At 59.8% G+C, this 25,693-nt stretch overlaps 1 protein-coding gene and 1 long non-coding RNA gene across 2 annotated transcripts in view; one reads left to right on the top strand and one right to left on the bottom strand.

The window, feature by feature from the left end:
- The window catches only part of Kcnb1 (potassium voltage-gated channel subfamily B member 1), an 86,650-nt gene that overhangs the window by 9,658 nt on the left and 51,299 nt on the right, over nucleotides 1-25,693 (top strand).
- Nucleotides 10,585-14,162, bottom strand: LOC125618960. Its single transcript, XR_007350355.1, has 3 exons — nucleotides 12,437-14,162; nucleotides 11,867-12,213; nucleotides 10,585-10,671 (listed from the first exon to the last, which is right to left on the bottom strand). It is a non-coding gene; the product is annotated as an uncharacterized LOC125618960 (long non-coding RNA).

Genomic DNA, 25,693 nt, shown 5'->3' with positions numbered 1-25,693 from the left:
TCTCCTCCACCCAGCCGCTCACTCTCTTGTCAAAACCTTCCGTGGCTTCATCTCAGATGTGGAAAAACCAAGTCCTCACCAGCATCTACCCACAGGGCCCGTGGCCCGGTGTGTCCCAGCCCCTTCCCCCCCAGTTTCCCACCCCATCACTTGGTTCCTCCTGTGCTGGTCTCCTCACCTGGTCTCCTCACCTGGTCTCCTCACCGGGGCTCAGGCTCACCAGGCACCCTCCTGCCCCAGGGCCTTTGCACAGGCTCCTTCTCTGCCTGGGACTGTTTTCCCACAGAAGCTGCAACACTCGCTTCCCCCATCCATCAAGCCCAGCCCCACTGCCATCTCCTCAGGGGGACACTCCATTTAAAAGACCCCCTGCACTGTCCACTGCCCTCACCTGCTGTTCATCTTCCTCTGACGGGTTCCTCCACTCTCACCTCTCAGTGCCTGCCGCAGAGTAGGACCCTGGGCAGCGGGGCAGCGTGACTGAAGGAGCCACACCGTCCTGGAGGAGACAGAGTGCCACCACCTGACGAGAAGAAGGGGTCTGGTGGCCGCAGGACCTGCCCTGCCATTGCTCGTTCGCTGCTGGAAGCCTGGTCCTCAGCCCCGCCGCATCTGGGGCCGGATGGCCTCCGCGGTGCGCGAGCGTGTTTTGCAGCCTCCCTGGCCTCTGCTGGCTGGATGCTGGTGGAGAGGCCCGCGGGGCCAGGAGGGACCAGGAGGGGCCAGAGGGCGAGAGCTGGAGCAGGCGGTGGCAGGGCAGGGGGCCGGGTTGGGGTGCTTGTAGAGGCGCAGGGGCCTGGGAGCCCGGCTGTCCCTGGTCCCGGCCGAGGCTCGGCTTCCTCCTCTGTACAGTGGCCTGACGACCCCGGGGCCACGCGGAACTGCAGGAACCAGATGGTCACCGTAACAAAGGCCCGCAGAGTCGGCCACGAGCCATTGGGTTGCGACCAGTTGTGTCCAGGCGTTCAGTGAGCTTTATTATGCTCCTGCTGCATGCTGGGCACTGGGCGGGCAGAGAACAGAGGTGCCAGCGCCCACCGAGCGGCTACTGCAGTCGGGGAGCAGCGAGCAGAGCAGGCCCAGGCAGAGCCGCCGTGCGATGGCGTTTTCAAAACCTTGACCTTTTAGACACTGAGTATTTCTGGATGAAATGACAAGACTGAACCAATCTGTGTATTTTGGGGGGTACCAGGGATTGAACTCGGGGGCTCTCGACCCCTGAGCCAGGTCCCCAGCCCTAGTTTGTGTTTTACTTAGAGTCAGGGTCTCACTGAGCTCCTTAGGACTTGCTAACTGGCTGAGGCTGCTCTGAACTCGCGACCCTCCTGCCTCAGCCTCCGAGCCACAGCATTACAGGTGTGCGCCACCGTGCCTGACCTCAGTCAGTATATTTGGGGGCACTTTGGGAAAAGGCTGCAGGGCGGGGACAGTGCTTAGGCAGGGCTTGGCCATGGGGCTCAGGAAAGGCCCCACCCAGAAGGTGCCAGTTAAGCAGAGACCTGTGGGGAGGGAGGGAGGAGGGTGCTCAGACACTTGAGGGGGAGTGTCGTGTGCAGAGAACAGCAGGTGCTAAGGCCCTGGGGTGCCCACGGCCCTCTTGGACATTCAAGTGGCTGTTGTGGCTGGAGCCCTGAGGCAGCAGGAAGTAGGAGCAGGTGAGGCCAGAGAGAGGACCTCAGGGTCACCACGGAATTCTGACCTCTCCTCTGATCCCTGAGCCTTCACCCTGGCCTCCCTGCCTCCACTTTTCCCCAACCAGTGCCTCCTTGGAGAGCAGCCAGGTGCTCGTGCTGACCATCCCATCCAAAGCCCCTCTGCTGCCCACAGAGCCCCAACTCCTTGCCTGCTCTTCAGGCCCAGCCAAGCCTTCTACCCTCACCTCCTCCCCAGGACCCAGAGACCACCGTCCTCAACTGTGCAGCCCCTGACTCTCCTTCCTTCCCGAGGGCTGCACCCAACTTCCCAAGCTGATCCCTCCTCTGCCTTGCGCCCCTTTCTTCCTCTCTCTCACCCTCAAGGCCAGGCTTCCCCCCAGCCTCCTCTGGGACACCTTCTTAACCCTCCCTGTGACACCCGCAGCCCCCTCCAGCAGCGTGGATGGCTCCCCCTCTGTGCTCTGGAAGCCTGGCGTTCATACCATTGGGAGGACGGGGAGCAGGCCCGGCCTAGAGGCAGCAAGGCTCACAAACCCAGGCTGTGCCGCCCCTTTGTCTGGTTCAAATCCCTGCTCAGCCCCATGGGCGCTGTGTGCTCTTTCAGGAATGACTTAACTTCTCTGGGCTTCAGTTTCCTAACTTATAATTTGGGGAGCTTCACAGCAACCAGGGCTGCTGTATGAAGCACCCGGCGAGTGTCCTCGCGGTCACCACTGCTGCTGTTAAATGTCAGTGGAGGTTTGTTGAGCACAGAAGTGAACAAATGCACTTGACCTTGTGGTGACCCATCGGAGGGATCTCACTACAAGGCAAGGGTCACCCAGGCCCACCCGTTTCCTTCCTGTCTCTACCTGCCTTTTCCCTGTCCCCCTCATGCTCCCTGGGCAGGGACAGGTGGCCTTTCCCTCATCACAGAGAAGAGGCAGAACTGACTTAGACACTTGAGGTGTCCCCGCCCCTCTCAGTTCCACTTTCCTGCAGAGAGCCCTCGTTGGGCTCTGGGGCCGGCGGCCGAACCTGACATTGAGGGTGAGATGTCACCTACAGCGGTCCCACATCTGCCTGGTGACGGACCTGGGACCAAGCAGCTTCTGAGAACAGCCGAGGTGTCCACTGATGGCTCCCCAGGGCCCAGATGATCCTCGGGCCTTGGCCTTGGCCAGCCCTGCCTTGGCATCTCCACAGAGCCAGGTGTACCCAAGAGGCAGCCCAGGGTCCCCGGGCAGCCGCCTGTGGGGAGCAGAGACGCAGGTGGAGGTACGAGGGGTGGCCCAGCCCCTGAGTGCTCTCCACCGTCAGAACCCCCACTGCCCTGCGGCAGAGCAGGCCCGGGCAGAGCCGCTGTGCAATAGCGTTTTCAAAATCTTGACCTTTTAGACACATACTAAGTATTTCTGGATGAAATGACAAGACTGAATCAATCTGTGTATTGACGGCTCCAGGACTCCATCTCCTCCCTGTGGACAGGATTGCACATCCTTCATGTCCCTTGAAACAGTGACTGCAGCTTGGTTCAGTCCCCTCCCATTCCCAGGGCGTGTGCGCCTGTTTCAGGGTGGCCTAGGATTAGTGCGGCCGACGCTAGTGCCAGGCACTTGAGAAGCCTTTGTGTACCTTCTAGGATTCTTCTGCTTGCAGCAGACAGAAATGCAGCTCAAATGGGCTTTTAAAAGCCCTGAGTTAGGTAAGGCTTCAGGCAAGACTGGATCCAGGGGCTGAAATATGTCATCAGGACCTAAGTGCTGCTCTTCTGTGTTGGTTTCTCAGTAGGCTGCGCCACTGTGGTTGGAAAGACGGCCTCTTGCAACCCCAGGCTTCCTTCCTGGGGAGAAGCAGGTCTCTTTCTCAATGGTCTCAGCAAAATCGAGGCTGATTTTCATCGGTCCATCCCTGAACCCGTCATTAGCCAGGTCTGGGTCACATGTCAATGCCAGGAGCTGACATTTTCAAGAGACTGAGAATGGGAAAGAGATGGTTCCTCCAAAGACGGGTTGAAGAGAGAGAGAAGGGATAAGTAAATAAGTAACCCACGTCGCCCTGGAGCTCCAGCCTCCAGAAGGAGGTGGGCACTGAACACCAGAGGAGAAGCAAGGTGTGTTGATAGAGAGCAACAGGCCCCGTCAGAAAGGGCCTCGGGCCGTGTTGGAGGCCTTGGCCGTGAACCTGAACTTGACTTCTGCCCCACACTGCAGAAGTGAGCTTTCCTCTGCAGGCCTCCGTCCACCTCCCCGGTGCCGTCCACACCCCCTCCTGTATTCTGCTTTCTTCTGAGCTGGCGTCATCTCCCCCCATGAAGCAGGACATTTCAGAGGACCGTTCGCTACTGGCGTGTGGATCCTGCAGCGGGTGGGGGCGGGGAGGCAGTTTTATGGGAATGTGCGCGGCTGCTTCCAGACGTGAGGCCCAAAGCCTCACACGCACGATTTCCCAGCCCTGTCCAGGAACTCTGTGCCGATCCGTGTTCTGAAGTCACCTGGGGCCTGGTGCAGAGGAGGGGGACTCCAAGGGACGTGAGAGAGGGAGGGAAGGAGGGCCAAGCAGCTCTGTGTCTCTGGTTTCCGGGGTGCGTGGGAGAGGGCTGGTCTGGGTGCACAATTGGGATGCTGTGGCACGAGATCCGGGGAGACCCATTTCCTCCCCTGTCCTCACCCATGCGGCAGGTGGTACAGGCCGGGCCCAGCGCCCAGGTGCCTGCAGGTCCTTCCTTCTCAAGGTCTGCCCCAGACCTCGCCACCCCCTTCCCCACTGATGTCCTCCATGGCGGGGACTCTTGGGTCTCTTCACGCACCAAGGCATGGCTGCAGGCCAGACGCTCCCTTGGCCTCCCCCATGGCCATCCCCCCTGGCCATCCCACTCCCCCACACTTTGAGGGACAAATGGCGCATTCTCCACTGGCCAGGAAACTATGCACAGTACCCCAGGGAGTCCCCTGTTCTGTCTCCTCTCCTCCAGGAAGCTGCCCCAAGTCCCCCTTGTAAGAAAGTCCCTTGCTGATCTCTTGCTGAGAGAATTGGCCCATCCCAAGGGGTGTCCACCACAGACTGGGACAGGCCTGGGACGGGGTGTGCGGGGTCCGGGCCGACTTCCCCAGGGCCCCAGCGGCAGGGCCAGCTGACGGAATCTGCAGGACGCCAACGAAAAACGTGCCTCTTGGTCACAAATCAGTGGGCGTCGATGATGGCCACACAGAGCCCCAAGCCAGGGGCTCCCTACTCAGCGGGGGCCTGCGCCCTGGAGCCAGCCCTGCCCTGGATGGCCAGGAGGACCCCTCGGCTCCAGAGAATCCCTCAAAGGAAAAGCAGGTCCCTGCCGAGGGGCGCACATGGGGCCTCTGTTAACCCAGCAGGAGGACAGGAGGCCCCGGCAGGCCCCAGGGGGCCAGTTCACACAGCCTCTGCCCCAGAGGGCAGCAGGGAGCAGCAGGTCTGTGGTCAGCTCTCCCAAGTTTTTAATGTTGGGAAGTAATTTTAAAACATTAAACAGTCTTGGGGGACATGCCCGGCCCCACATACAGGCTTTGGGGCTTCACTGTTTTGTCTTTCTGTGGCGCTGGGATTAAACCCAGGGCCTTCTGCACTCGAGGCAAGCACTTCACCGCGGAGCTACACCCCGCCCCCGGCCCTTCTTATTTTGAGACACAGTCTTGATAAATTGCTGAGGCTGGCCTCTTAACTCGTGGTCCTCCGGCCTCAGCCTCTGGGGTTGCTGGGATTACAGGCATGTGCCACCATGCCTGGCCCCAGGGCTTCTGGTTTTGACCCCTGCAATAGACTGGAAATGGAGGGGGGATGGTTTCTTGCCTCTGAGTCCTTCCACCTGAGGGATGAGAGGGATGGGGTGTGGGAGTCAGATCAGGTCCTCTGTTAAAGTTCACCAGAGACACAGAAGCAGTAAGAGAGGTATGCACATGCGATTTGTTATGAGGAACTATGGTGCCTGAGAAGTCCCCTGGTGTGGGAACCCAGGGCAGCTGGTGGTGTCACTCAGTCCAAGTCCTGAAGTCTGAGCCCCCAGGGACGCCCTGGGTGGAAATCCCCGTCCTGGGGCAGGAGGACACCCACATCCCGGCTGCTGGGGCGCAACAACAACGGGATGGCGCAACCTTCTGGCCAACGTCATCCAGAAGACTCACAGACACTCACAGACCCTGGAGATGTTGGACCTGGACGCCCTGTGGCACGGCCGGGTTGACACAAAATCAGTCCTCACATCCTGGCCCTCTTCTTACACCTGGCCACAGCCCAGCCCAGGGTGCAGGTCCCACCCAGCTGGGACAGGTGACATCCCACCCAGCTGGAGGAGGCTCCCAAGCTCAAGGCGGCTCATGCCCTGGTGGATGTCAAGCAAGTCGCAAGTCGGGAAATTCTCAGGTGAATCCGCGGAACATACCAGCCAATGAGGGGCGGCAGCCACTGACCCAGTGGCCGGAGGAGGGCTGCCTGTTGAGCCAGCAAACTGGGCCGCCTCTGAGCCTGGGAATTCGCGGCTGTGAACTGGGAATGACAAGCTCCGGTGAGGTCCAGAGGACTGCATGGGACAGGGATGTGGAGCACAAAGCCAAGCTCCTGGCACACACACCCTCGTGCCAGGATTCACTGCTGTTTTTTACCATCGCCATGGTCATTGGAGCAACTGGCTTATCCCACAGCAGGAACTGTGGAGGCTTCCCCGTGGACTTCGGTGTTCTGGCCTCGTGCGTCAGGGCAGCGCTGCTCTTCCCAACGGGGACCTTGGGTGTTGGAGACAATCAGTGGACACCAAGGTGCCCGGCCCTGGAGGTCCGGACTGGAATCCTGTGTCAGGTTGGAATTCTGCAGCTCGGCGCGCTGCCGTGCTGTTATGGAACACCACCATTCAAGGTCACAACTCTGGGGTTCCAGGTCAGGACACCGCCATCCTGCCAGGCCTCTCAATCCACAGTTGGCCCAAGGAGTGGGCGGGAGCCTTGCCATTCATGATTGACGCCCCCGCGGGCGACGTCCAAACCTGTCCAGGGCCGCAATTCTGAGGTTCAAAGTCAGGGTGCTTCGTGGTGCTCGGGACCAGAATCCTGGCAGATGCCATCAGATACCGTGTTGGGGGCTGCGCTCTTGTTCCCTGCTTGTCACCTGGTGAGGCTGGTCCCTCCTGCGGTCGCTGGGCCTCATCACCCCTGCCCCTGGCAGCAGTTCCCAAAGATCAAACCACAGAGGGCTCCCAGACCTCCGCCACTCGGCCAGCCCCTCCTCCCCAGGTGCAGGACCCCGGAGGACCCTGGAGCCGTGCTCTCTGCGCGACGCCTCCCTGGAGCAGGCCGTGGGGGCGGCCCTGCCAACGGTGGGGCCTGGGGAGCTCACCGCCGTCCCCCAGAGAAGGGCAGACGCGTGGGGCAGGGGTCAAAGGGAGATCCCGGGGCTGTGGCTACCGGCTGCGGCTGGCGCAGGCGCAGGGAGCGGGAGGGTTGCTGGTGGCTGTGGTCACCACAAATGCACTGTCGGAGCCAGCGGAGGGGGCGGGAAACCATCTCTCAGCTCTCCACAGTGAGCAAGCTCCGGGCTGTCGCGCAAGGGGTTTGGCAAGAGCCACGGCTGGATCCTTCCGCTGGCACCGGGCTCAGACCCACCCCCACCGCCGCGCCTTCACCGCCTGGTCTTACCCTGGCTGTCACCGCCTGGGACAGTCTGTGCCTCTCTGGTTCTAGGGCCTCAACCCTGTGCGTCCTCAGCTTCGCGGAGAGGGGCTCCGTCAGGCTGTGCGCTGCCTCCCCGGCGTCCAGAGCCGAGCCGAGCACACAGTGGGTGCTGCTAGGTTCTTGTTTCAGGAATGGCTGGCTCCCCTCTGCAGGGGTCTTCCTATTCCCAGCTCCAGGTCATTTCAGAGTCCATCTCTGATTCCATACAGACATCTTGGGGGTGAGGAAACACAACAGAACAGAGGCAGGAACCCCGCGGTGGCTTCTTGCTGCTCTCAGGAGAACTTCCAAGATCCTTCTCTGGCCAACAAGGTCCTGTAAGAACCAGCACCTCCTCTCCGTCCTCCATTCACATCTCACTTCTGCCTTTCGTTCTCTTAGCTACACTGGAAATTCTCTCAGGCCCTTGGCAGGCTGCTCTGGGTTGTACCCCAGGGCCTTTGCTCATGTGGCCTGGCTGGCTAGAACACCTTGTAGCCACTGGCCTGGCCTCTGTGACATCTCTTACTCATCCTTTAAGGCTCTGCCTAACCACCACTCCCCTGACTTCCCTGAATAGATGCCATCCATTCCCTCCATGATGGCGCTGGTCTGTTTCCTGAGAATTTATCATGAGATGTTCTTGGTTCTGATTTTGGATTCCTAGGTTCGTCACTCTGGATTATCTTCCCTGAACTGGGGGTTCCTCACAAGAGAAGTGCCTTTTGAAACAACCTCAATCGTATGGATGTTTTATATTTTTGAAACTGCAAAAACCAGGGCAGTGGATTTTTCCATATCCTCATGGCACAAGGCAGCAGGAAGTAGGAGCAGGTGAGGCCAGAGAGAGGACCTCAGGGTCACCACGGAATTCTGACCTCTCCTCTGATCCCTGAGCCTTCACCCTGGCCTCCCTGCCTCCACTTTTCCCCAACCAGTGCCTCCTTGGAGAGCAGCCAGGTGCTCGTGCTGACCATCCCATCCAAAGCCCCTCTGCTGCCCACAGAGCCCCAACTCCTTGCCTGCTCTTCAGGCCCAGCCAAGCCTTCTACCCTCACCTCCTCCCCAGGACCCAGAGACCACCGTCCTCAACTGTGCAGCCCCTGACTCTCCTTCCTTCCCGAGGGCTGCACCCAACTTCCCAAGCTGATCCCTCCTCTGCCTTGCGCCCCTTTCTTCCTCTCTCTCACCCTCAAGGCCAGGCTTCCCCCCAGCCTCCTCTGGGACACCTTCTTAACCCTCCCTGTGACACCCGCAGCCCCCTCCAGCAGCGTGGATGGCTCCCCCTCTGTGCTCTGGAAGCCTGGCGTTCATACCATTGGGANGGGGGGGGGGGGGATGGACGCTCTCCTTTGGTTTGCCCCGGTGGCTGGTGCTCCAAGTCCTTGGGAGACTGAGGCGGCTCTCACCTCCCTGCTCACCTCCCGCCTCCTGCTCCTGGCTCGGGTTCTGGTCCCACTGATCTCACACGTACCAGTTTCCCTGCCCTGGGCTTTGGCATATGCTTTTCCTCTCTTCTCCGCCCACGTGTTTGCCTCCCCGTCCTGGAGCATCCAGATCCAATGCCACCTTCTCCCAGAAGCCTTCCCAACCTCCAAAAAGCTCCAATCCCCCAGATATGGGTTGTCCAGCTTCTGTGTGCCCCTCTAGGCCACCTCTCTCGCTGGCCTCTGTCCCACTGTGACCTGATCTCTGCCTGCCCCTCCCTCTGCGCTGGGAGCGCCCAGGACTGGGGTTTGCTCCCGGGTACCCCTGCCTCTCTGCGCCCAGCACTGCCTACCCCTCATCTACCCCGAGACCTTGTCGAGTGAGTGCACAGATGACTGAATTCGGAGGTTGGTCGAAGTTGGCCAACATGGCGCCCCTCGGGATGGCGAGTGGTGAGCCGGCGGGAATGCCCAGCCGCCACTCCAGCCAGGGGGTCTTCATCCTCTGAAAGGACCGGGCGCCAAGTTCTTTCTTTTTCCTTCCTCCTTTCTCTGCTGGCAGTGCTGGGGGGAACGCGGGAGCCTGCTGGGCACGTCTGTGCTCTACTGTTGAGCCCACTCCCACCCCTGGGCACCAAGTCCCTTCCCACGGCCAGGTGCCCCCTCTGGCCTCTGTGCTGGTGGCCCCTGCAGCTGTGCGAAGGCCCCCACTTGGGCTGCTTTGTGGGTTCTCTAGAATTTTACCCAAGCACACTTCCCATACGCAGCCTCTAAACCTAGGAAGGAGAACGTCTGCGGGAGATTTTAGATGCCGGATCCCAGAGAAGTCACCAGAACCGTGGCTTAGTTGGAAGCTGTGCCATTTTGCTTGTGGGTGTGTGGGTCAAACCCAGGGCCGTCCTTCCCCCCGGGGCTAGGGACAGACAGGTCTGACCTCCTCCAAGACCTGCCTCCAGACTCCCTCCCCCCACATGAAGGCCAGGGAGGGAACCTCTCTCAGCTCTTCCAGCACAAACCCCAGGTTGGCTCCTGTCTGACACACCTGGGTCCTATGATCACCAGTGGCCAGAGGAGGACAAGAGCTAGGGGACCCGCTTGGGCTCAGGCCACCATTAGGTCCAATAAATCCCCAAAATAGAATATGGGTAATGCTCTTCTTTAAATTAATTCATTTATCTTAGTGAAATCAAGCTGTTTCAAAAGGAAATCTGATGTCACAAAGAATTGGTACCGTTTCCCATAAATCCTGCTGTGAAATTCCAGCCGGGCCCTGGGGCCTGACACCTGCCCTCTTTGGGTCAAAGCCCCATTAGCCTCATCCTGGGACTGCCCCTGGAGGATTGGAGGGGATGGCACCTTCTGGCTCCCAGTCAACATTGCATCCCCAGGTCACCTACCAGCTGAGGGGCAGGCGAGCATCACTGAGGAGCTTTGGAACTCCTCAGACCCATTAAATCCCAATCTCTGGGGCTGGACCCAGGGTCTGGTGCTTTGCGAAGCTCCCAAGTGATTCCACCGTGTGGCCGAGATTGACAATCCAGACTTCAGAGCCTCAGACGCGTCTCACGTGGACACACGCAGGGCCTCAGCGAGCCCACGGAGCTGCAGGACAGGCCAACTAGGAGGCTGAGGCTCCTTGGGAGGTCAGGGGTGTCACAGATTCCTCCAAGGAATCAGCTGAACAGGGCCTGGGGAGGGTCGCTTAACACTCATGAGTTGGAAGGAAACTCGTCCATCTCCAAGTCCAGACGGGTTAGAGTCCTGCATTGAAATTCCACTCACCTGTCCCTCCCCAGCTCAGCCAGCCTCGGTCACCTGAGCCAGCTGTTCTGACCCAGCTCCACGCTCGCCAGCTGTGTGGATTCAGTCCTCTCGGGCTCCCCATTGGCTTCCCCATTGCCGGGCTGTGTGATCTCCAGCAGGGGACCTGTGAGTCTCCTGCAGGGGGACAGCCACAGTCTTCCTAACCAGGCTCCCCAGCCCTGGGTCAGGGCCTCTCAAGCCCCGGGCAGTTCAGATGGCCACCTCCCCCCAAGACCCCAGAGTCGAAGTCCCCACCTGCCTTCCTAACGCAGACCTCAGTCCCTCCTGATGGAGGCATCCTCAGGAGGCAGTGCAAGCAGGCTGCCTGTGCCTTGGGGTTCACCACAAACCCCCTGCTCCAGGGACCTCCCAGCCGATGCCTTTCAGCAGGTGGGGACACTGAGGCCCAGAGAGGCCAAGTCCTTTGCCCAAGACAGAGCTGAGCCTGCAGCTCCGAACTGGGTGATCTTGCCCTGACTGTCCACGTGACTGACGCTCCTCAAACCTGACATGTCCAAATAAGCTGGTCTGCCCACTGCAAGCCCGTGCTGCCCAGTGCCCCCGTTCAGCATCTCCAGGGGGAGCAGAGGTCAAAACTCAGAGCCGTGCTCGCTCCAGCCCCACTCGCCGTGCCAACCCTGCGCCCTGCCTGCAAGGCCTCCCCGCCTCCCTCCTCCTCTCATCGCCCCATTAACACCCCGACCAGGAGTTGGACGGCTCTTTCTTAAAGAGCCAGAGAGTAAACAATCTAAGTTTGCTGCCCAGAGGCAAACCGAGGCTCCCGCGGAGGGACTTACATAATCCCTGAAAGTGGGACCATCTGAAACCGTGAAATCTGTTCTCGGCTTGCATTTTGGGCAAACAGGTGGCGGCTGCATTTGTCCTGGGAGCCGTAGTTGGCTGATCCCTGTGCCAGGCCAGAATTGTCACCCGGGGGTGATTTTGCCCCCAGGGGACATTTGGCAATGTCTGGAGACAGTTTTGGTTGTCACGACAGAGGCGAGGGTGCTACTGCAACTGGTGGGCAGATGTCCTCCAGGCACTAGTGAGGCCAGCCCCACAACAAAGCGTGTTCCAGCCCCAATTTTAAAATTGTCGCCAGGGCCGAGTTGAGAAGCCCCACTGCAGACCCAGCTGCTGCCCTCACTGCCCTGGACTGTCACAGTCCTGTCCTCGTTGCCACCTGCTTGCACAGTTGTCCCCCCTGAGTCCTTTTCCCCACTTCACGCATTGCTAAAGCAAAATCCATACAGTGTCCACGAGGCCCTGCAGTCGGTCCCGCCCCCCGTCCTCTCTGACCAGGTCTCCCCACCTCCCATCACAAACCTACCTCTGGCCTCTACAGAGGCTGGTCCTGTTGTCATCTGCACGCCTTGTTCTGTCACCGGCTGCTTCCACCTCATCCCCTCCCTGCTTGATTACTCTGTCCCATGGCAACGTTGAGCTCCTACCCCACCCACCCGGGCCCCCCAGAACCTGTGCTCTGAGAGACGGGGGTTCTGCTTGTTTCTGGAAGTCTTCCGGCACTGGGATTAAGGGCTGGCACGTAGTAGGTGCTTAGTCAACATCTCCTAATGAGTGCAGGCTGTGTGGCCTTCAGGCTCTGACTCACCACCTCACAGTGCTGAGCTAGTGGTCTGCTCACTGTAGAGTGCTGTGCCCAGGCGGCGGGTGGAGCTGGCCGGGGTGAAGTTGAAGAGTGTTCCTCTCTGGCCCTGCGGGGATGAGTCTCCAGCGCCTCTTGTAGCCGGGATGGGGGCTGCAGGCCAGGCCTTACCTCCCCAGGACCCTCTGCCTTGTCTGGTCCCCTGGCCTGTCATGCCTCCTTCCCCATCCTCTGTGTCTCAGGTAGGTGAGGTCCCTCGAGGCCACCATGCCTCTCTTCCCCTTGTAACCTCACCTGCCCAGCTCCGTCCTCCAGCCAGCGCGTCCTGTCCTCCATCAGAGGCCCCCAGCGGGCCTGTCAGCCTAGGAAACCTGTTCTGAAGGTCTCCCCTTGGGTCTTGCACAGTCTAGACTCTGCAGATCTCAGAGGCACAGCTCGCGTGGGGCCAGCCAGGTGTGCAAACAGTGGCTTTTGCACTGAATGCCAGGTGCAGTGGCCTGCACGAGGGAGGTGGCAGGCCTTCCCCTTTCCTCCGAGGCTGGCTCCGGCCTGGGGAGGCAGCATTGAATTTGCACAGGAAGGAGGTGCCTGTGGGGTGGACACTGGAGGTGCCTGGCCCACACCCTGCTCACAGCTGGTGCCGCCACACCCTGGCTGCTCTGAGTCGGCTGCTGAGAGCCCACAACTGCCCCCACAACTGCCCTGGGCCCCTGGGACCTGCCTGCCCACACTGTCTGCAGCAGCCCTCCTCTCCTCTCCCCAGACGGCCACCAGCCAGCGATTGCCGAGCCAGGGGAGGACACTGACCCTCTTACTTCCCAAATGTTCCACTGTGCACAGTGGTTCCCAGAGCTCCCAGGGTCCAGCAGGAGACCAGACTGCAGCAAGCCTGCGCCCTGGCCGACCCTGCCCTGCCCGCCTGCTTCCCTCCCTATCTCTCCTAAAGGCACATTCTCAATGACAGAAACCCTCCTGTCCCAGCCTCTGCCCAGGGGCCACCTGCCAGTCATCAAGGGAGGGGAGCAGTGTTTCCAACTGACATCTATGTCCCAGTGCTGGACCTGACAACTAAGGGTGGCCCTCGAGCTGGGGGGGACACTCCCCATGTCACCATCGTGCGGGCTCTCATTGACCCCACACCCAGGAGCACAGACCCCAGGCCCCTATCCACGGTCCCTGTTGGAAGTTTTGCTGCTTCTGCTGACATGGTGGGGACATGGGCCAGAGGGGCTGCGTTCCAAGTGTTTGTTCGTGAAGGGCTTTTAAGGGCTGGCCGGGCCTCCCCCACTGCCGGCTGCCAGGAAGCCTCCCTCCCCGCAGGAGCCCTGGCAGGTGGGGCCTCCTGTCCCTCCACCGGCTTTTCTGAGGTTTGGCTTGGCAGCCTCTGCCGGCCCTGGATGGCTTTATGAAGTCGAGTGGCTTGGTGCCAGCTGCCCATTAACATGGCCCCAGGGCTCCCGAAACTTTTGGCTGCTCCTGTCAGGAGGGGGGGAGGTGAGCAGGCAGGGGAGAAAGTCACAGGCTCGCCAGCGCCAAGGTGCCCTGTGACCTTGGGCATGTCACACCCCCTCTAGGGCTTAGGACCCCCAGCTGTAAAGGGGGAGCTGGGCAGAGTGGTTCCTCCCAGCTCCCTCCGACCTATTCACTGGGGGAAACACTGAATGCCAAGGCGTGGGGCACTCGTCAGGGTTCTGGGACATGACTGTCAACAAAAGAGACCAAGTTACTGCCTCGTGGAATAGAACGTCCCGGTGGAGGATGCAAAGAAGACGGGATCTGGAATCAGAAGATTTGGAGCTCTTACCGCTGACATTTTTAAAATTCATTTTTGAAGTGTCATTTGAGACATAACAGTTGCGCACAGGAAAGGGTAATGGTGGTGCTCCGGTACACGCGTGCACTGCGTACTGGCTCAATCGGGGTGACCAGCATATCCGTCACCCCAAACACCATTTCTCTGAGATGAGAACACTCAAAATCCTCTCTCCTAGCTCTTTTGAAATACACAATATATTTTGTGAACTAATCACCCCGCTGTGCCGTGGCCACTTGAGCCTGATCCTCCCACCCCACTGGAACTTTGTACCCACAACCTACCTCTCCGCACCCCTCCCCGGTCTCTGGTGGCCACACTTCTGTTCTCTGCTCCTAGGAGAACACTTGTAGGTTTCACATAGAGTGACACTGTGCCGTGTCTCTTTCTGTGCCTGGATTGTTTCACTTAGTGTGCCCAGGGTCATCCATGGTGTCACAAATGGCAGGATTCCAATCTTCTTCAGGACTGGACAGTATTCCACTGTGCTCTGGACCAGGCGTCCGTTGGTGGTTCCTTCATGGGTGACCACTGAGGCTGTGTGCATGGTGCTGCGCAGACCTGACGTGCCGCCGTCTCTCAGCCTCTGGCTTCACTGCCTTTGGAGGTGCGCCCCGGAGTGCGGTTGCTGGATCACGGGCAGCTTAATTTCTTATTTTTTGAGGGACCTCCGCTGTTTTCCGGAATGGCTGTGCTGATTCCTGTCCCCAGTGGTGCGCAAGGGCTCCTTTCCCTACATTTCTCCAGTACTTGTTATTGTCTTTTTCATAACAGCCGTTCTAACCCTGCTGAGCTGGCTGGGCTCGGTCTCTTCCTCTGTAAGATGGGTTATTCTGAGGCACCCATGCATCGGGGATTAAGTGCTCCTGGAAGTAACCACTTCTGACATTTAGTAAGCGCCTACCGTGTTGCAGGCAGGAATGCAGGCGACCACCTCTGGTCTTCACCGGGACGGAGGCCGAGCTGCAATGGGGCATATCCTCACTGCCACTTCTTACTGTGTGTGCTTGGACACGCTGCTGGACTTCTCTGTGCCTCAGGTTCCTTGCCCATTCAGGGGTAACACCTGTGCCTGGACCTAGGGTTGCTGGGAGGACGGAGTGGGTTAGGACTTGCACAGCCTTCACGGCGCTCAGTGCTGGGAGGTTACGAGAAGGGCGTTCATCAGGCCTCCCATCAGAGAGGAGAAGGCTGAGGTCTTAATACCTGCCAAGGTCACCCAGGCAGGGGAGCTCAAGGGAAGTGGAAGGAGCCTCCCGCAGTCTGGACCTGGGGCCAGGGGATGCCCCACCACCCTTAGCCACCTGTCCCAGGGAGGACAGATCCCCACAATGCAAACTGAGGCCAGGGGACTTACTGTTTGGAATGCCCCCTCCTGAGGGTGTCTGTGCGACGGTGCACATGGGTGTAGGCGCGAGGCTGCGCATGTGTGCTGCACACATCTGAGCGAGTCTGTTCACTGAGCTTCAGGAAGAGGCGAAACTCAACTGCAGGGAGAGGAACCAGAAGAGCAGTTGCCTCTGCCCCTGGGGCAGCGAAGGGCCCCAGGGACCTCTCCGGGTGATGGAAATGCTCTGTACCTTAAATGGGGTGGTGGTTACGCAGGGGCATCCACTTATCCGAAGGCGCTCAACACTGGGAACCTGTATGTTTTAGTTTGTATAAACCATGCCTCGATGTATAAAAGCCCTGGGGAAAATCATCCATGAGAGAGCTCGTTTATTGCTCCGCCGTCGCTCTTGGAGTACCCCGGGGGCCTTCCCGCAAGTGCACTGCACTGATCTGTGCCTACGGTGTCCACAGAGTGCCATGCACATGGGGACCCCGAATCCTCCCTGGGGCTGAGCAGGTAGGCGTAGGGGTGCACATGTGTCCACAGCCCTGGCAGCTGTGTGCCAGCACCAGACTGCTCTGCCAGGGAGTGTTGACTGCCCGCCTTCCACGCACGGGCCGGTGGCTGGACACTAGAGCGCTTGGGCCTGGTGTAGACAGATCAAGCCCTGTTATCAGGAAATAATGGCAGGGGACGACTGCCAGCAGCCTGTTCCAGGGAGGGTGGAGTTGCACGGGCATTGGGCAATTAGCATCTCTAAGGGTGCCTCAGCTGAATGGTGGCTAATTTGCCTCATCAGACAAGCACAGCAGTGGCAGAGTAGAGAATGGCAGGCCTCCCGAGGATTTGTGAATGGGCCCTGCCTTGGCTCCATGTTTTCCCCTGGGGGGAGCTCGCACTTGAAAGAGGGGTAGCCCTCCTTAAGAGTGGGAACAAGTCCTCCCGGCCCCACCATCCCTGCTTCTGACTTCTCTGTCTCCTCTGAGGATGGGTGACCTTGTGAGGTGGGGAAGGTGTAGAGGCTCAGAGAGGATAAGCAACTCATCCAGGGTGAAACAGCGAGTCATCCACCAACTTGGGAATTGGGCTCAGGTTTACAGACCTGCAGATATTGCCTCCTTAACCATGGCTCGCTCACATGCAGCCATCGTGGTTTTTTGCCATAGCTTTTCAGCAAGGTACTTTATCTTCTTAGTATTTTTCCCTGAAATGTTCACTTTAAAACGGATTTTTTTTCTTTTTCTTTTTCTTTTTTTTTTTTGGAACTGGGGATTGAATTCAGGGCTTCCTACATTCCAGGCAAGCACTTTACCTCTGAGCCATGTCCCAGCCCTCTACAGTTTTTATTTTGAGACAAGGTCTCACCAAGTTGCCTGGGCGGGCCTGGAACTTGCAGTTTTCCTGATTCAGGCCCCCCCGAGTTGCTGGGGGTTACAGGTGAGCGCACCAGCTTCGCTGGTTAAAATTGCATGTTTATTTTAAGAGGAACTTGCCATTTGAAAGCCATTACCTGACACTCACAAATTGAAGCGGGGTGACTTAGCAGCCCTGTCTCCAGGCGGAGGAGTCTGAGGTGGTTCCTAGAGGCGGAACTTCAGCTTAAAATCGGGACGAGGCTGGCGAGCCAAGTTGAGTTGGTCACCCTAAGTTAGGGCAAGTTGAAAAGCCAACACCAGCAGCCCCTGCTCTGGCTCACCTCCCCGCAGGGTCCAGGGTTCGCTCGGATTGGCCGGATCTGGGTCATGTGTCCAAACTGAGCCAATTGCTGTTTGCCAAAGGAGTGCGCAGTTCTGATTGGCCAGGCCTGGGTGGGCGGAGACGGAGGCGGGGCCGGCCTCACCTGAGACCCCAGGAGGGAGGGTCCCCAGCTGGCGGGAACCAGCAGAGGACCCCTCAGCCTTGGAAGAGCCATCTCCTCCTGTCCCAGGCCTGGCTCCCGCGCTGCTGCGTCCTGCTCCCTGTGTCCCTTTCCTCTGTGGCCCTCAGTCTCCCCATCTGTGAAGCGGATTGAGCTGAATGACCTCTGAGCACCTTCCAGGCTTGACGTCAGGGGTCCGTCTTTCCTGGGACAATCATGACTGGCTTTTGGTGGTGGCTGTCATATATTGGCTTTCTCTGTCTCCGTAGCCCAGAGCTAAGTGAGAAAGGCCGTTCACAGAGCGCCAAGAAAAGGGGTGCACACCCCCGCCGGCGCTCTCGGGCTCTGTGGTTTTGGATGAGTCATCGCACGTCTCTGAGCCTTGGTTTCTGAACAGTCTTATCTATTTAGAAGGCTCATGATGAAGATTAAAATTGGCCAAAGGTTTGGTCCAGGGGTGGGAGGGTCATCATGTTATGGCAGGGTCAGTGTCCTTCTCTGCCATGTCCCCTGGAGTCAGCTTGGTTCTGGGGTTGGGCCCCTCACGGGAGCCCCAGACTGAGCACCTGCAGGCTTCAGGGTCAGGGCACCGTGGCATCCTGCAGGGCAGAGAGCCCCGGGTTCCCCGCCTAAGGCTCAGGGCTCAGTCTTGACCTGTGGCTTTTCCCTGGCAGGTGGGGAGGATGGACTTCCTCAGAACCACTGGGGGCCCCAGCAGAGCAGGGACGGGCTGGGAAAGGAAAGTGCATGTGAGAGGGATATTGAGATTGCAAGGACCCTGGCACTGGCGTGTCCCCAATCTCCTTCTAGTGGAAACTATATTTTACATGGGGGAGGGGCACCAAAGCTCAGATTGAAAGGGTTGGGTCCTGGTGGTGCTGCTCGAAAATGGGGTCCCAGACCTGCCTTGGGGTTGCTACCACTGCCCCTCCCTGTGAGATGATAATGACGCTTTCAGAGGAAGGACTAAAATGTGGTGCACACCTACTATGGGCTGGACTTTCGGCTTCCATCCTTATCATCTAGTCCCTTAGTCCCAGCGGGTTCCCTCGGGGCTCTGGGTTCAGAGATGCACGACATGAGTCCGAGACCCCTGCACCCTGACTAGGGTCGTGCTATGAAGCAGCACAGCAGATGTGACACTGGCTCCAGCCTCCCATCGGGACATCTGCACTCAATGTGCACCTACTGTGTGCCAGGTGCTTCTGCGTGGCCTGTGGGTCTGCCAGAGGAGGGGCACGTTGTTTCTGGAGGACATCCAGGGTCTCTTCTTGTCACTAGAAACAGTCGGTTTGCACGTTGCCCCTGCGGTGGGGCCTCGGATTCTTCTCTGGTCTCTGTAACCTGCCTCTCCCCTGAACCTTCCCTGCCCAGCAGCTCCGTGCTGGGAGCCCAGAATCTTCCAGGTTCTGGAAGCGGACGAGGCCATTTTGCTGAGAGCCAGGTCTTGGCTTCTCTGGGCGCAGGGCTCAGGCCGCCCAGCTGCCCCCGCGGCCCTCCCAGCGCTGGTTCTGTGCCAGTGTTTGGGCTGCCGCAGGCCTGGCCAGGCTCGGCTCGAAAAAGGAATTCTTTCTGTCTCCGCATAGTTCTCGGTCCAATTCCCAAAATGGGAAGTGGCCAGGGAGGGCCTCCCCGCCCCCACTCGAGCCAGCTGAGGATGGAGGGGGGGGGCCTGGCAGAGCTGGAGGGAGGAGGGCCAGCAAGGGACACTGCCCATCCCCCATGCACACACGTGCCCACGCACGACACCACCTCCCCTTCTCTGGCCCTGTGGCCTGCGGGGAGGCTGGGCACCTGGGAGGGAGAAGGAGGTGGCTCCAGGGTCCCCGTGGGTGGCCTGCAGAGGAAAAAGGGACAGGGACACGAGTGACCCCAGCCCCCGCCAACACTTTGTTCTGGCCTGGGGGCCTGCGGGGAGTGTGAGACCCCAGGTATCCCCGGCTCTGGCCCCTCACAGTGGCTGGTCACCATCTGTCAGCCTGGATGTCAGTTGTGGTGACCAGCTGTGTCACTGGCCAGGGAGCAGTATGGGTCTGAGGGACACTGTCTGGCAGTGTGACTGTCCACCACAAGGCAGGCGACTGGCTGACTAGATGGCTGGCTGCGTCTGTCTGTCTGCCTGTCTGACTGGCAGGGCATAACGGATGGGACTACACTGTCACTGTCACTGTCCTCTGACTCTCTCTCTGGAGGGCCCGCTGGCCCTCCATCTACCTGGCACATGAGCTAACCAGTGAGGCGCGGAGCAGATGGCCTTTCTGTCCCTCTCCTGTGTGCATGCCTGTCTGTCCATCTGTCTGGGAGTCTAACGGGAGGAGGGACAAGCTGCCTGTCTCCCTGTCTGTCTGGCTGACGTCTGTGGGTCTGTCCTCCAGTGCTTGGCTGGCTATAATCAGGTGATTGGCCAAGCAGGTCTGTCCCTCTCTGGCTGACTGTCCCTCTCTGGCTGACTGTCCTGCTGTCTCCAAAGCTGGCTGACCAGGTCTGACAGCCTGTTTGTCCTGCTGGTGCCTGTCAGGTCTGACTAGTACATGATGACAAAGGCCTGTCTGTCCATCTCCCCTGACTGACTGGCCATTCATCTGTCTGCTGGCTGTCTGACCAGGTCCCTACAAATGCTGGGTGACTTGCTGGACCTGCTGCATCCAAGGAATGACGTGGTGGCTGGCTGGTGGTCCCCACCTCCTGCCCCATAAATGGCTTACTGGATGTGTGCCCCTTGACTCCCTGAACTGGGCCTCAGTCTGGAGGACAGGAGGGCCTGAGGGATGCACAGCTGGAGCCCCTGCCCAGCCTCCCCTCCAGAGTCCCTGTCAGGCCCAGCAGGTCGACCTTCCCCTCCCAGGGTGGGAGGAAGCTAGAGAAGGCCTCAGTCTCCTCCGTCACATTGTCCTCCCTGCGTGGTGGAGGTTGAGTGTCCCCTCCCACCCTCCCTGTTCTCTGGGGCCTTAGGGGACACTGCTCTTTGGGGGGACCACGGGACACTGTCAACACATCAGGTCCTGTCTGGGGCCTACCCTCCTGGGAGGCACCGCCGGGCACTATTTCAAAGTCTCCACAGCCGCTGCTCGGACGTGGGCAGATCCCCAGGACAGGGTGACCTGGGCAGCCTGCTGTTCCCCATAGCCCCAGGAGGGAGGCCAGCTGGGAGGGTGAGGTGCTTTGTCCTGGGATGGCACAGTCCCTTTTGCAGGGACACTTCCTCCCGCTAATGACCTCTGCCCAGCTGCTGGCTGGCTGATGTTGGCCGGCCCCACTTACGGACAGAATTCTGTGGTTTTATTGCAGGAGTGATGTGCGTTGGGCAGGGAGGGCTGGGCAGAGTCAGTGGCCTCGGGTGGAAAGAGGCCTCTTGAGTTTGGCTCCATCTGAATCAGATCCCCATCTTTCTTGGGGTGCCCTAGGTGCCCCATCAGCCCTGGATGGACCACCCTGCACAGGCCAGCAGAATGACTGATCCAAGCTCTGGGACGGGTGGGAAGGGGGCATTCTGGGAGTTCCCTGAGCCCTGGGTAGGGGGCAGCGGTGTTCAGAGACAGCTGGGCCTCAGAGGCCAGGGTCAGGCTAGAGCCTGTCCAGGGTTAGGACTAGAGTCAGAGACCACTGTGACCAAGGCCGTGGCTCAGTCTAGGCCTGGGTGACAGTTGATCCTGCGGTCAGGACCAGGGATGAGAGACTGGGCTCGCTCATGCCCAAGATCAGGATCCCTCTGTGTGTGGGGCCAGGGACCCTGCAGTGTGCAGCCAGAGTCAGGATCATGTGCTGAGGGTCAGAGCCGCTTCTTGAAAAGCATCGTGGCTCAGTCTGAGACCAAGCTTAGTATGTGACCAGCATCCGGTGACCCAGTCTGTGACCAGGACCAGGGATCAATGTGTGACCAGGGCTTAGCCTAGACCAGGGTCATAAAGGAAGCTGTGGCCAGGGTCAAGGTTTCACGTGACCAGGGTGCATGCAAGTCCTTCAGGGGCTGCAGCTCGAGTCAGTCTGGACACGGGGACGGTAAGTAGCCCAGAGTCCCCTGCTCCAGAGATGTGCTAGGGTAGCAGTTCTCAGCTGGGGTGATTTTGATATGTCTGGGACATATTTATTTGTCAGGACCAGGGAGCGTCTCTTGAGCAGAGGCCAGTGCACTGGACAACCCACAAATGAATGATCTGACCCAAAGTGTCCACAGGGTCAGATTGCAGCCTGGAGGCTCGGACCCTGCTCCAGATCCCTGGACCAAGTGCTGGCCCCCTCCTACTGGCTGAGGGACGCTGAGCAAGTCGTCTGACCTCTCTGTGCCTGTCTCTTGTCTGTGGGACGGGGAGGTGAGTTGCCCTTCCCTCTGGGTTAGCCCTGGTGCACCTTGGAGAGCACGTAGCACCTCCGCCACCCTCGGCCTTCGCCCCTATCCCTGGAGTCAGAGCCGGAAGCTGTTCTGCAGACAGAGCTGCCGCGGCTGCTCCCCGCTCCCGCAGCCAGGGCTTCCCCAGGGAGTGTGACCTCAGTCCACAGATAGAAATAGAAGCCCCCTGGACGCTGCTGACCTCCGCCTGGTTGGGAATGGAGGAAAATCTGCTGTTTCCATTTGGGGGTCTCAAGGACAGCTCCCGGGAGACGTGCTGGTTTTCAAGAAGCCGGGCATGAAGGGTCTCACAGGCCAGTGACTCTGAGCCTGTCACTTAACAGATGGGGACACCGAGGTCCAGGGGACAGGACCTGCTCCTATAGTGAGACAGCGCAGCCCCACCCGAGCCCTCCCCAGGCTCTGGCCAGCGCGTGAGGCCAATGGCTCTTTCCTCCTTGCTGAGGGGCTCTGGAGTCCAGCCCTCCGGGGAGGTGACGTCCTATAACGGTCTTCACAGCCTCAACGTCAGGCAGTGCCCCTGATCCCTACAGTACCCCTGGTCAGGCCGCGTCCAGTGCTCTGAGCCTCAGCAAAATGGACACTTATCTTGTTGTCAAAGGGACCAGGGGCCGGGCATGGTGGCACACACCTATAATCCCAGGGGCTCAGGAGGCTGAGGCAAGAGGATCTTGAGTTCAAGGCCAACCTCAGCAACTTAGTGAGGCCCAAGCGACTCAGTGCCCGGTGCTGGGGGAACCAGGTCGGCCAACCCTCTCTGCAGGCAGCTTGACAGCATCTAAGAACATCCCAGGACATCCGCCCTCTCCCTTAGCAGCTCTACCCCTCCCGTGCACAGTGACAGGCGCAGCCGCTGTTCTTGGCGGCCGTGTGGCTGTAGCATGGGGTTGGGAACCTTCCATGCCTTTGCCCAGAGGGCACAGGTCGAAGGCTGGGTGGGCACAGGGTGCCCATGGTGGAGCATTTGCGGTAGCTCTGTGCGTCTTGACTTGTAGCAACTTCGAAAATATATCATTAAGACGTAAGATCCTGAAGGGTGGGTGTGGGGTGCGCCACCATTTCTGTGGGAAAGGAGGAATATAGATAAATGTAAACGTATTTAGTCACAGTGCATCTGTCAGAAGGCCTGCAGCTGCGAGGACCAGAGAGCCCAACAGAGAGCGGAACAAACACGCGTCCACGGCCAGGCAGCCCAGGGCTGATGGCCCCGCCTTCCTCCTGCCCACATCCCCATTCCAAGTGTGTGGCTCTGGTCCTCATGGTCTGGAGATGGATGCTTTACCTCCAGGCATCACATCCACATCCCTTAAAGGGAAGTGGGGGAGGAGAACAAAAGGAAAATACAATTTTCTTCTCTTCCAAGCACTTTGACTGTTGGGGAATGGAAAGGAATTCCCTCCCGAGACGTCCACACACAGCCCTTTGGACGGAGCTGAGCCACAAGCCAGTTCCTAGTGTCCAGGGAACCTGGGAACACGAGTGGTCTCACTGGGCACTTTGCCACCTGAACACATGGAGTTCTACTGGGAGGAGGTGGCTGAGGTGGTCATGGGCAGACCCCTGGCTGAGGCTGCTGTTCTGAGCCTGCTGTCGAGAGTCCATGAGAAACTGGGAACAGGGGTCACCTCTGGGGAGGGCAGGAGGAGACCCTCCTCTTCCCCGCGGCCCCTCCTGTGGTCTTGGTTGCTCAAGCTGCTTGCGTGGCTCACCTTCCAGAAATAGCATCATCTGTGGGACAGTGCAGTTTTACAGGGGGCGCTGCGTGCCACGGCCCGGAACGTGTGGTGCCCATGAACCTGCCTTCGTCTGGTTGTCCCTGGCTTCTGGTCAGGTGCGGCAGGACTGCCCTCCGCCCCGGCCAGGCTCCCGCACGTCTGTACCTTTCTGTTTTGTGTTCCCCGGGTGTGGGGAGGGCCAGCTGGGGCAGGGGACAGCACCCCGGTGCCCAGAGGTGCCAGGAAGGGCCCCTGGAGATGGGAGAGGCTGTGGGTGCCGGCGGGAGGGGCTGACGGTTTTCAGAAAGGCCGTGACCTCCCGAGTGTCCCTGGCCACTGATCATGACACGGCCACCCGGGAATGAGGGCCAGTGCCCGGCCCCTCCACATGTCAGGGACGCCCTTCCTGCATTGACCCGCGGAGGGGCTTCCAAGTTGCCCACCGCACGCGCCAGGGGCTGGGTCCGCGTGGGATCAAAGCCCCCGTCCTCACAGAGCTCCCCCTCCAGAGGGGCGACAGTGGCTGCGGCTGAGCACCATGGAACAGAGCTCAGGAAGGAGTGGGCAGTGAGGGAAGGTGGAGAGCTGAGTGACAGGGGTGGCACATTTAGGTGACACCAGGAATAGCACAGTCCTCTCTGTCTCAGAGAAGGCCAGTCATGCCCCTCCCCCCACTTCTTGGTCCTCGAATATAAACTAGAAAAATAAGGAGCCATATGCATGGGCGCAGGGGTAGGTTTCAGGGATGAAATCAGCAAGTGCAAAGGTCCTGGGGTGGACTCTACACACCTCAAGGAGGTAGGTGTGCTGGCTTGTGGAGGCAGGAGCACCGAGCTGTGGTGGAGCCAGGTTCTCCACGGGTCTCAGGACTCCCAGCCCAGGAGCTGCACGCTCCCTTCTGTTCTGTGCGCGGCCCACGCTCGAGAGACAGCATCAAAGAGTTGGGGTCCCTGTCCAGAAGCTGAGCCAGGTAGCACATGCCACCCACCTTGGCCCTGTGGAGTTCCAGCTCTGCCTGTCTCCTGGCTGCGTGGCCCGGGGCCAATGACTTCACCTCTCTGCCTCGTCCCCTCACCTGCCCAAAGGGACAGCAGCAGGACTCACCGCAGAAGGCTGCTGTGGGGACTGAAGTGGGTCAAGACGACACTGTGCGTAGAGCAGGCCCAGGGAGTGCTTCGGGGGTCTGGCTTTTGTCGTTCTGGTCTGGCTCCTGGCTGTGGTTTTGGAAGTTGGCAGGAGGGGCAATGTGGGCCCTCCCCTGGGGGTTCTGGAGGAGCAGGGCAGAGGGCTGGACCGAGCCCACCCCAGTGCCCCTGGCAAGGTCGAGGGCACCTGCCCTGCACCGAGCGCCAGGAGCCACTTTTTCTGAAGCTCTGCCGTCACCATGTTGGCATCCAGCGTGACTTTTGAACCCGGCGCCCTCCATTCTGACTGCACCTGGTTCTGGAAGGATGAGGCCGACGGGGGCAGGGCCCAGGGCTGCCTTCCCCCGCTGGGGTCTAGAGCCTCCTGGGGGCCAGGAAGGGAGAGCGGCCAGCGCGTTCTCCCCCCTCTGACGTTTCCCAGGACCCTCAGCTCCGTCCCTGGGACCCCGGGACTCCTGGAGAGGGAGGGAGCCGCCCAGACTGAGCACCACTGTGTCTGAAGCCCCTCTGACTTTCACACTAGCCGCCGGGGAGCCTGCCTCGCAAAGAACTCGGACTCCATCAGGCTGATGGCTTCAGGTCCCCTGGCTGGTGGCAGGGAGGAGCCGGGAGGAGGGGAGGGGAGGGGGAGGGGGGCAGCCCGTAGAAACATTGCCCCAGGATGCATTTCTTGGGCTCTGGGCACTTCTGTTTTCCTCCATAAACAAATTTGAAACCTGATATTTTATGTGTCATTGGCGGAAAGACGAATAGAGTGATTTACATATTATAACGTTTTTCGTCCTAAAAGTTCTGATTATAAAAGGAAAAAAAGCCTGGGGAGGGGCGGAGGAAGGCCTGGGGCGGGGCTGTGGGCGCAGGGAGAGGCCTCCCTGGAGGAGGAGGGACGAATCCAAACCCCAGGGGCAGGGGCTCAGCTGGTGCCCTCGACCCTGCGCTGCCCCATCCCGCCTGCGCCTGCGGGGACAGCAGCTCCTGATCTGCAGCCCTCCTTGTGGGAAGTCGGGGACCCTGCGGCCACACCTCGCCACCGCCTACTGCCCTAGATCACTGCCCCAGGCACACACTGGACCTGTCCTTTCGGATTCAGCGGTCACTTGGTGGCCACACTGGCACGAGGCCAGCCGCACTGATCCTTGGCTGCCGCCGCAGGCTGCGCACTGCAGAAGCCGGTCATTCCAGGGCCTGACACCCACGCAGGGGATTGCCTCGTTAACACTTACGGCCCGGCTCTCCGGGCTCTGCCTCTTTCCTCAGTGCAGCCTCTGAGGGTCGCAGCCGTCGCCAGGGGCCATCGCAGGAGCCCTTCCTCCCCCGGGGACGCTCTGGAATCGCGGGG

The sequence above is a fragment of the Marmota marmota genome, unplaced genomic scaffold (assembly GCF_001458135.2).
Source record: "Marmota marmota marmota unplaced genomic scaffold, marMar, whole genome shotgun sequence".
NCBI classification, from domain to species: domain Eukaryota; kingdom Metazoa; phylum Chordata; class Mammalia; order Rodentia; family Sciuridae; genus Marmota; species Marmota marmota.
Note: the sequence above shows the minus strand (reverse complement) of the source record. Positions and strands in the feature narration are given on the sequence as shown.